The 10,802-nt window shown below is 39.3% G+C and overlaps 1 long non-coding RNA gene across 2 annotated transcripts; it reads left to right on the top strand.

Annotated features, from left to right (window-relative positions):
- Positions 1 to 1,819: 1,819 nt before the first annotated feature.
- On the top strand, positions 1,820 to 10,151 carry LOC125459932 (uncharacterized). 2 transcript variants are annotated; one of them, XR_007249142.2, is made up of 3 exons: positions 1,820 to 6,071; positions 8,470 to 8,537; positions 9,495 to 10,151. It is a non-coding gene; the product is annotated as an uncharacterized LOC125459932 (long non-coding RNA). The 2 variants fall into 2 exon arrangements; XR_009446795.1 differs by having other exon boundaries at positions 8,084 to 8,537.
- Positions 10,152 to 10,802: the final 651 nt, after the last annotated feature.

The following is a 10,802-nucleotide window of genomic DNA, read 5'->3' as shown; positions in this document are numbered from 1 at the left end:
CGAGCCCCTGTGCTGCTCCTGTTTCAATTATCTTACGTGTTGGAATAATTAGTGACCAGTCCTGCTTAGATGCAACTACCAATATCTGGTTCCTCACTATTGAGTATTGCCTCCAGTTATAATGGATGCAGTTCATAGTACTGTACAAATGGTTTCACTGCCTTTGTTAGTTGCTCCATTTACTTTATTTTAATGTTCCTTTTATGCTTCCGCTTTTAAGTAGTAGTTGTTCTGTGACCTTTTATATTATCCTTGTCCTGATCTTTACACTGATCAAGGCATGGATGTTTAGCTGTTTTGTGGCTTTTGTTTTCTTTGTTCATGGCACATGTGTTTCACCAGCTAGGTGAAAATTTATTTTCAAAACCTCACTGCCCTTCAGGAGGTGGTAGTGAGCAGTGTTCTTGAACGACTCAAGTCTGTGAATTGTAGGAACAACCAAAATGTCGTGAGAATGGAAGTTCCAGAATTTTAACCAAACAATGGTGAAGGAACAGTGACATAGTTCCAAGTCAGGATAGGTATGTGGCTCAGAGTGGAACCTTCAAGTGATGGTGCTCCCACGCATCTGCTGTCTGTGTCCTCCTAAGTGGTAGAGACCATGAGCTTTGGAAGATACTGTTGAAGTAGCCATTGAGCATTATTGCAGTTCATCTTGAAGATACTACACCCTACTACAACTGTATATCAATGGTGAAGATGATAAATGCTGAAGGTGATGGACAGTGTGCTAATTCAGTATCCTGGCTGGTATTGAGTTTCTTGCATTTTGTTGGATCTGCAACAAACCATTTAGGTAAGTAGAGTGTGTTCCATTACACTCCTGACTTGAGCCTTGTCAATGGTGGACTGGCATTGGGGATACAGAAGGTGAGTTACTCTCACAAAATTCCTTACCTCTGACTTGTTCTTGTAACCACTGTATTTATCTGTCTGGCTCAGTTCAGCTTCTGGTCATCAGTAACTTCCAGGATGTTGATAGTGAAGGATTTTGCATTGGTAGTGCCAATGAATAACAAGGGAAGATGGTTTCTTTTGAATTGAGATAGTTATTGCCTGGACCTGTGTGGTGCAAATGTTACTTGCTACTGATCAGGTCACGCATGGATTTTGTCCACATCTTGTTGCATATGGACATGGGCTGGTACAGTATTTAGGGAGTTGCAAGTGGTGCTGAACATTGTGCAAATATGAGCCCTGAGACTTAATTTTTAGTTTAAGGAATTAAAGTTTAACTGTATAAAATCAGATAAATGCAAATAAAGCAAGCTTGGAGACTATAAAAGTTGAAAGATTAGGGTCATATTGATTTAAGAGCGTAGTAATTAGAAAGGCAAGATCATAAAATAGAAGATACTTATGTAGCTGGGGAATTGGAGATATGATATCTGCATTCTTTGCGGTAATGGTAGTCCAGAGAGAGATTTTGTTTTGAGAGGTAAATTTAAGTTAAACTTAAAAATATTCAGCAAACTCTGAAAGTTTGTAAAACCCATTTACTTCCAAAATTGAATGTAAATGAAGGATAATTAATGTAAATGTCAGTTTGAGGGTATGCTAGAGCAGACTACTTTGGCATGGAGATGGGTGGAACCGAGCTGGTGTTTTCTACTTGCAATTTGACTGTTAATCGCTGAGAGAGTTATTGCAGTTTTGATGTTGTGGTTCAGGGTTCACTAAGAGAAAGTCGAAATAAATGATTGTTAACTTGGTCTAGAACATAGAACATAGAACATAGAACAGTACAGCACAGAACAGGCCCTTCAGCCCACAATGTTGTGCCGACCATTGATCCTCATGTATGCACCCTCAAATTTCTGTGACCATATACATGTCCAGCAGTCTCTTAAATGCCCCCAATGACCTTGCTTCCACAACTGCTGCTGGCAACGCATTCCATGTTCTCACAACTCTCTGTGTAAAGAACCTGCCTCTGACATCCCCTCTATACTTTCCTCCAACCAGCTTCAAACTATGACCCCTCGTGCTAGCCATTTCTGCCCTGGGAAATATTCTCTGGCTATCAACTCTATCTATGCCTCTCTATCTATGTCTCTCTGTGCCGAGCAAAGTAAAATTTCATCATTCACCACATGGAATACTGGAACTTTGTAGGGTATAATTTCAGTTTGGATGTTGTGACGAGTGAGAAACTTGAAAGGTGCTTGGTTTGAAACTAGTGTAAGAACTTACCTTGGCCCTCCACAGAATCCTGTGAGCTGAATTAACTTGGAAGTATTAAAAAAGTAATCAGAACATGAGGCTGAGATATGTATAGTTAAGAGAAGGTAAATGAAAATTTGCTTTCTGAGAATGGCTGGAGCTGAAGGAAGATCTGTAATGAATGTGGCATTTATTTTAGTGGTCACTACAGTAGCAAAAACTTTAAAATAGGAATGTCTTAAGTGAAATTCTTGGAGAAATACTTAGACATGAGCCACATTTTAAGTTAATAATGGCAGTTTTATTTGAGTTCTTTGCATATGATAATGTTTGTTTGTTGAAAAATGTGAAATCTTGAGCTGTAGTTATATTGGTTAAAACAGGGCGTTTGGATTTCATTCAGTGTTAACAGTCTCTAACCAGCGTGTAACAGTAATACATACATCTCATAATCTAAAATCTTTTATTATTTTTCTGTTTGGTGATGACATCTTAATAGCTCTTCTGATAAATTCATGATATGTTAAATACTTCCACAGAATTTTTGCAGCCTTTGTACTTGGATAGATTGATTAAATCAGCTTATAAAACTTAATCAGGGACAAAAACAAAGTTGCTGGAAAAGCTCAGCAGGTCTGGCAGTGTCTGTGCAGGAGAAAACAGAGTTAACATTTCAGGTCCGGTGACCTATCCTCAGAACTGATGGTGGCTGGGAAAATGTCAGTTTAAATGCAGAAAATAGGGAGGTTATTGGGGTGGGGAGTAACCGATAAGAGAGAGCCCAAAGAGAAAGAAAGTTGGACAGACAAAGGAGTTGCGAATGATCAGGCTGGGAGGGTGAGTAGTTGTTAATGGGGGCTGTTAGTGACGAACAACAGGGGTGTGTAGTGGAAGGCTATGTGGTAACAAGGCCTGGTGTGTGGCGTGGGGGCCTGGGACATGAGGGAGTTTAGGCCCTAAAACTATTGAACTCAATGTTGAGTCTGGAGGGCTGTAGGGTCTCCAAGTTGCAATTGAGATGTTGTTCCTCCAATGCGCTGGGCTTCACTGGAACAGTGTAGCAAGCTGGAGACAGAGATATTGGCCAGGGAGCAAGGTGGAGCATTGAAGTGGCAGACAACACGTAGTTCAGGGTCTTTTTTGCGAGCAGAACGTTGATGTTCTGTAAAGCGGTCACCAAGTCTACGCTTCGTTTCCCCAGTGTAGAGGCGACCACATTGTGAGCAGCGAATGCAGTAGACTAGATTCTGGGAAGAGCAGGTGAAGTGTTGCTTCACCTGGAAGGTACGTTTGGGCCCTTGGATACTGGGGAGGGAGGAGGTAAATATGCAGGTGTTGCACCTTTGCTGGTTACAGGGGAAGGTGTTGGGGGTGAAAGAGGTATGGACTAGGGTGCCCCGGAGGGAATGGTCCCTGTGGAAGGCGGACAAGGGAGGGGAGGGGAATATGTGTCTGGTGGTGTCATCTTGCTGAAGGTGGCGGAAATGGCATCTGACGATCTTCTGGATGTGAATGCTGGTGGGATGGTAGGTGAGGATAAGGGGGATCCTATCACTGTTGTGGGAGGAAAGAGAAGGGGTGGGGGCTGAAGTGCGGGAGATGGGTCGGACCCGATTCAGGGCCCCATTGACCATGGACAGAATGACCAGGAAGAATGTGGACATTTCGGAGGCTCCCTTCATGCTCCATTTCATAGTATCATTTCATTGCTTAGAGAAATAATTATTCTGTCCAAAGCATTCTGATCATCAAATGTAGTTGATAAGTCAGAGTACTACTTTCCTGTTCATTGGAAATGCTACGTGAACAGTTGAGCTCAACACAATTAACAGACAGAGGCAAAGCCGACATCTGCTGGCTGTTTGGAGAATACAGAATTGAACACTCAAATAAGGGGCAGTTACTGAATAAATAGAAACTTTTTTAAAAAAATCTACAAAAAAAGTGCAGGTCCTTTTCACGTCATTAAAATGTAATGTGTTTTGTGATCTAAGCAATTTTCCTTTCTCCCCAAGACACTTAACGGTGAGATTGCAGTGAATGTAATACCCCCACAATAGAGATTACAGCAGTGAAGCTGAGCTTCCAGAAGTTTCTTCCGTTGATTTAAACTTGCAGTATTTTTCTCCAGGAGAAATAAATTTAACATTGCCTCCACACTTACTTTGAGAGCCCTGTTAAAGTCACATCAGTGATCAGTCAAAAAAAAATATGGATACCCTTCTTTAGTCAGTTCACAAATTTTTTCAAATTCTTTTCGTTTTCTTTGTTTTCCCACACCGAACCAAGTTTGTCCAAGTCTACCCCTCACAAAAGCAACAGCTTTTTCATTCTGAAATTTTAACTGATATTCAGGGGTACAAATCCTTTCTCATAGATCACTTGTATCATTTGGTTTTAAATCACTCTTTTTTCCATGTTCCACAAATCAGTTTTGAGTGCTGCTGTTATCTGCTTTAATATTTCTTGCTTAGGATCGCCTAAGATTTAGTTCATATACCCTTAATTTGTTTCCAACTGCTATGAACTTTGTAGTCAGTCTGACACTCCAATGTGTCTTCAACTTCAGAAGTCTGAGTTTTTTTTAACTCTTCATACAGAAATTTTGTTGAAACAGTGATTTTCTTGCACGGTCACAAATAATCGCTGATTTCTGTAAGAATTTGATTTCTTTTATGCATTTTTAATTTCATCTGGACTTGTCTAACATTACAATTTTATCTCCAGTGAAGTCTATATCCAGCATGAAATTGACACTGTACTGAACAATATTGATGTAATTTCCACTGTAATGGCATAGGAAATTAGATACGTTTTAAATTGGAACAGATAAACAGCACCTATTCATACACAGAATCAGTGCAATATTAAATAGCATACCTTTATGAAGTAATTTTCCTTTGGTTCTCACAATTAGCCTTTGACCAGACTTTGTATATCTAATGTCTATTTGTTCACCTTCTTTACCAGACAACAGTGTAGCGATCCCTCTCCCCCACCCTTTGAATACACCATCCTAACAATCCTCAATGCTAATGATAAATACATTTGAAGCTACTGGTTTGTTCCAAGCTCCATCTACTGGCGCAAAATTTCTTGCAGTCAGGCCATGCACACCCTCAAATGTTCGAGTTTTAGCTTTTAATTTCCAACAATCTGCCTTGAAATGCTCTTTCTTATGACAGAAAAAAACATTGGTCCTCTGGAATCATACTGATCTTCCATAATATTTTTAAGTTGTTCCCTCATCTCTGCTATCTTAGTTATTTAGTTAGTTTTTTACCATCAGATCTCTAATCTCTCTGGTTTCTTTGCAGTTTTACAATCAATGACCTGTTGCTACTCATATGTTTGTGAAACACCTTGTAGCATCTGTCATATTGCAGTCAGTGTTATCATAGAAAGGACACTACTTTCAGATTCTTCCTAAGGAACATAACTATTAAGTACTTCTATTAGTATCTTTACTTCAGGGTTTTCAAAATTTAGCTCAATCGTCTCAGCCCTGTACTTCATGATAAATATCATTTTCAATTGCCTAGAAAATTCCACAAATGTCTGTTTCTATATTTTTCCTTAAATTTCCTAACTTTTGCTTGTAAGCTTCTGCACTAACTTATATGCATTGGGAACTTTACTCTTCACATGATCAGTACTGAGTAGTAAAAAAAGAAGCCTCCATACAATCAGTGAAGTGTGTAACCTACAGAGAATCGAGTGTGGCAGATTGGTAAGTGTGGGAGTTTGGTGAACTGGGGGAGGGAGGATTTTCTTTTCCTGCTGTCTTGTTTTCCTCATTATTTTTACAGATCTGTTTGGGACCAAGCCCCAGGAGCTGGAAGATTATTGAAGGATTAACTGAGAAGCACTTATAAGTCAGAGAATAAGAGGAGGAGACTAAAGTTAAGGTAAAGTGAGTAACTTTAAGATTAAGTAAATAAAAAAGTTAATTAATCTGAATGATAATGAGTGTTAATGAATAAACTAAGCAAGTTTAAGTTTAAGTTTAAGTCATGGCAGATGAGGTCAGCTGTGTGGGAACATAAGACTTGTCATATTTAGAAATTCATTGACCACACCAGAATTCTCAATGACCTCATTTCAAGGAAGTACTCCCAACTGGAGAAACTTGGGCTCAGTTTTGGAGCTCGAGTGGCTGGAGATACTATGGTATATCCACAAGGCTGAGTGTTATCTGAACAGCACATATGGAGAGGTGGTTACCCACAGCTCAAAAGACTGAAGGCAAGAAAGGAATGGGTGACCACCAGACAGTCAAAGAGAATCCAACAGGTCATGCTGGTGTCCCCAGGAAAGTTAATATTGTGCTAGTTCCTCAAAGGAACGCAGTCAGAACTAAGCTTCTGGAACCGCAAAAGGGCATGACTTCAGAAGGGGAGGAAGAAGAAAACAGGAGAGATGGTGCTTGGGGATTCATTATTTAGGAGAATAGACAGGCATTTCTTCTGTGGGCATGACTCCAAGATGATGTTGTCTCCCTGGTGCCAGGGTCAAAGATGTCACTGAGCAGCTGCAGGACATCCTGAATAGGGGGAAGGTGGCAAAACAGAAGTTGCGGCACATATTGCTACAGGTAGAATAAGGGATGAGATCTTGCCTCAAGAATTCAGAGAACTAGGTAGTAGATTAAAAAGCATGACCTCAAAGGTTGTAGTCACTGGATTACTCCCGTGCCACATGCTTGCAAGTGCTGAATAAATCAGATGAATGAGTGGCTTGAGTTGATGCAGAAGGGAGAGTTTTAGATGTCTGGATCATGGGACCATTTCTAGGGAAGGTGGGACTGTTTGCACTAAACCAGAATAGGAACAACATCATTATAGACGGTTTTGCTAGTGCTGTTGTGAGGAACCTAAACTAGTTCAGTGGAAGGAATGGACAAAGGATGTTACAATACAATAGGGACACAGCATACTTTAGTAAGGGAATAAAGTTGAGGGATTAAGACATGTTGCGTTTCAAAGGAGTAAGGCAAGGCTGAATGGTCTCTACATTAATGCTAGGAGTATTGGAGCTAAAGTAAGATAAGAGCATGGATTTACACATGAAGTTACAGTGTTGTTTCCTTCACAGAGATGTGGTTAAGGGGGGGTCAGGACTAGCAACTCAACATTCTGTGGTATAGGATCTTCAGGCAGTACAGGGGTTGGTGTAAAAGAGGAGGTGATGTGTGTAATTAGTTAAGGAATCAATTACTACAGTAAAGAAGGATGGTAATTTGGAAGTATCAACAAATATGGCTTTCTAGATAGAGATCAGGATTAAAAAGGGGGCAATCACACTGCTGGGAGTGTATTATACGCCCCCAAACAAGTCAGTGGGCAAGAGAGGAGCAGATATGTAGACAATTCACTGAGGAATGTAAAAATATTAGGGTAATTATATTCAGGGATTTCGATTTCCCCAACATTAATGGGATAGTCAAAGTGTGGAGAATTAGAGGGGATAGATTTCTTGAAATATATTCAGGAGAGCTTTTGAAATTAACATGTAGACAGTCCAACAAGGGATAGTGCAGTGCTGGACCTAATTCTGGGGAACATTGCTGGACAAGTGTCGGAGGTGGCAGTGGGAGAACAGTTTATTGACAGTGACCACAACAACATATGTGTTATGTTTGTTATGGAAAAGGAAAAGATGATCTGCAAAAAAAAAGTAATTTTGGATGGAGAAGGCAGGATTCACTTAAAATTGTAGGATCTGACCAATGTTGACAGAGAACATTTACTTAGAGGTTACTTTACAGCAGAAGAGTGTGGGGCAGTTGAAATGGAATTGGTAAGAGTACAGCCCATCATGTTCCCTTGCGGATGAGATACAACAAGTTCAAAGAACCCTGTAAGTCTAGGAATATTCAGGACTGGATAAGAAAGAAAAGAGATTTTCTTTTTTTTAACAGGTACAACAAGAGCAAATCACAGAGGCGCCGGAGAAAAAGAGGAAATGCAGGAGGGAGCTTAAGAAAGCAATTCGGAGATCAAAGGTTTGGGGGGAAGAGGGATGGCAAGCATGAAAAACACTGGCTGGTAAGATTAGAAACCCAAGATATTCCATAAGTATATTAAGAGAAATAAGATAACCAGGGAAAGATTAGGGCCATTAGGAATCAAGCAAGCAATCCATTGATGGAGCTGGAGGTCATTGGTAGGGTATTAAATGAGTTCCTCATGTCTGGCTTCAAATAAGACAAAGAGGATGTATGTACAGAATTCGTAAAGAGGGACTGTGTCTTTGTGAAGTAGAGTCATATTTGATGTGAAACATTAACTGTTTCTCTCTCTACAGGTGCTGAATTTCTTCAGCATTTTCTGTGTATTTTTTGAAAATACTACGTGACCAGCCTTCGTGATTTTGTGAGTCCAGTAAAGTTGTCTATTATGAAAAGCAACAGAATTTTAGCACAAAAATATAGAAGTAAATGAGGTTTTCTTAGGGATTTATCTTCATGTTATCTGGCTATGCAGTTCCCTTTTATTCCCACTTTCTCTTTGAAGCTGAAATTCCAGTGCTCACATTTCTCTTTCATACTCAAGTTTCCATTTTTCTAACAATACAATTCGAATTGCCTTATTTGCTACTGAATTCACACTAAGTCAACCAGTGTGCTATTAGAATTACTGTGCTCTACCTTGAGGTTAGGCATTGAAGCAAGATTTCAGCAATTCCTGCCTTTTGAGCACTGGTTTGAAATCAATTTCTAATGCTTCTGCTTCAGCATTCTAGTTAACCTTGAGAAGTGTTGCAAGACATTCATGGACAGTTTCTGTATTTCAAGAAATGTTGCAGTAATAGTTATAGCCATGTTATCTTGAAAACAAATACCTCAAAAGCAACTGTGAAATCCTGTTTGTTTGAACTGTGACAAATTCCAGGCATTCATTCCAAGCTTCTGGATTCATATACCACAACCACCTACAATTTTATTACAATCCTTGTAGAATGTACATGTGAATATTAAATAGCTTGGTTTTCATGTCAATAATATGATTTAGCAGCCCAAAATTGGATACTTTTTTGGCTATTTTCTTGAGCTTCATATTTCCATTTTCACTATTCTGCTAATGAAACACTATATGTGAACCATTATCAATACCTAACCACAATGTTAACAAACAAATTCCTAACGTGCACACCTGCTAGTGTACAAGTTCCACATTATGTCTGGAAAAACCAAAGATTCCTCTGATTCCCAAAAGCTCTTTTAAGTGAGAAATCATTTCCAAGACTGTATTTACACTGCTACCTGTTAAGATTTTTAAAGCCAATCGAGATAATAAAATCTTACATTTCAGTTTTTGCCCTTTAATTAGAGTTTGCTTTGGACCCAGGAACTATTTACTTCTCTGATTCAAAACAGAGGAAGAAACACCATCAACAATCATTATCATTGCTGGAAGCCTCCCACTGGATGCAGAAGTTGGATTTTTGGCCTTGATTTGTGGGATAAGACCCTACCAGAAAGTGTGTATTCTGGGTTGGTGTTAGGCCCAGATTAATTACTGGATAGAGAAAATACTCATGTCACCCAAGGCATTGATTGTGTATTGCCTGATTAATGTTCAAGGGAGTTTGGAAGGATTTGGGACTTCATCATGCTGTAACTGTCAATATTGTGGTATCATTATAACAATAATTCACAGTAAATTGAACTTTCATAATCTGACCCCAGTGTGTGGAAATTGAAATATGAAAGCTAAATGATCCTGAGTTGGATTCTTCTTAATGTATGGGTCAGAAAAAGCACAACCAAGAAATGTCTACTGAACCAACCACAAGAGGTTTCTGTGGAATGTCCTCATCAGACCAAGCCTGTTTAGTCAAATTGACTGTTTTTGTGCTGTCATTTTCTTTAAATATCTGTTTGAGTGTGGCAACCAGTCATTTAGCAGGTTATTAATAAATCTTACATTCCTGAATGAGCTATGGGTTATCAGTATCTAATAGATAATATAGGTAAATTGAGGAAAGCTTAGGCCTATGTCTACAATATGATAATATTCTCATGGATTTGTAGATACAGTTTCTGTCGTTTTACTTAAGGAAGGCAGTGGCATACTGACTTATCACTGCACATGCAAACTACAGTCTCACATTAATGACCCTTGGGATATATGTTTGAATCCTACCAGAGCAGATGGTGAAATTTTATTTCAATTAATACATTTGGAATTTAAACAAAAATTTTAGTCAACTGCTGTAAATGAAGCTATTGTTGATTGTCATTAAAAAAAACTAGTTCACTAATGTCCTTCAGGAAAGGAAATTCTGCCATCATTACCAGGTCTGGCCTACTTGTGCCTGCACATCCCCAGAGAAATGATTGAGTCTGAACTGCCCTCTGAAATGGTTAGATAGCACAGCCCTGTTGACCCTGCAAAGTTTCCTAACAAACATCTGGGGGCTTGTGCCAAAAGCTGTCCCACTGACTAGTCAAACAACAGCTACAATACTGGTATCTACCTGACAGTGTAGAAAATCTAGGGAAGCAATGGCCTAGTGGTATTATTGCTAGACTATTAATCCAGAAACTCAACTAATGTTCTAGGCACCAGGGTTCCAATCCCATCACGCCAGCTGGTGGAACTTGAATTCTGTTTTAAGTAATCTGGTATTAAGGA

The sequence above is a fragment of the Stegostoma tigrinum genome, chromosome 16 (assembly GCF_030684315.1).
Source record: "Stegostoma tigrinum isolate sSteTig4 chromosome 16, sSteTig4.hap1, whole genome shotgun sequence".
NCBI classification, from domain to species: Eukaryota; Metazoa; Chordata; class Chondrichthyes; order Orectolobiformes; family Stegostomatidae; genus Stegostoma; species Stegostoma tigrinum.
The sequence above is the reverse complement of the archived record's forward strand: the minus strand, read 5'-3'. Positions and strand labels throughout refer to the sequence as shown.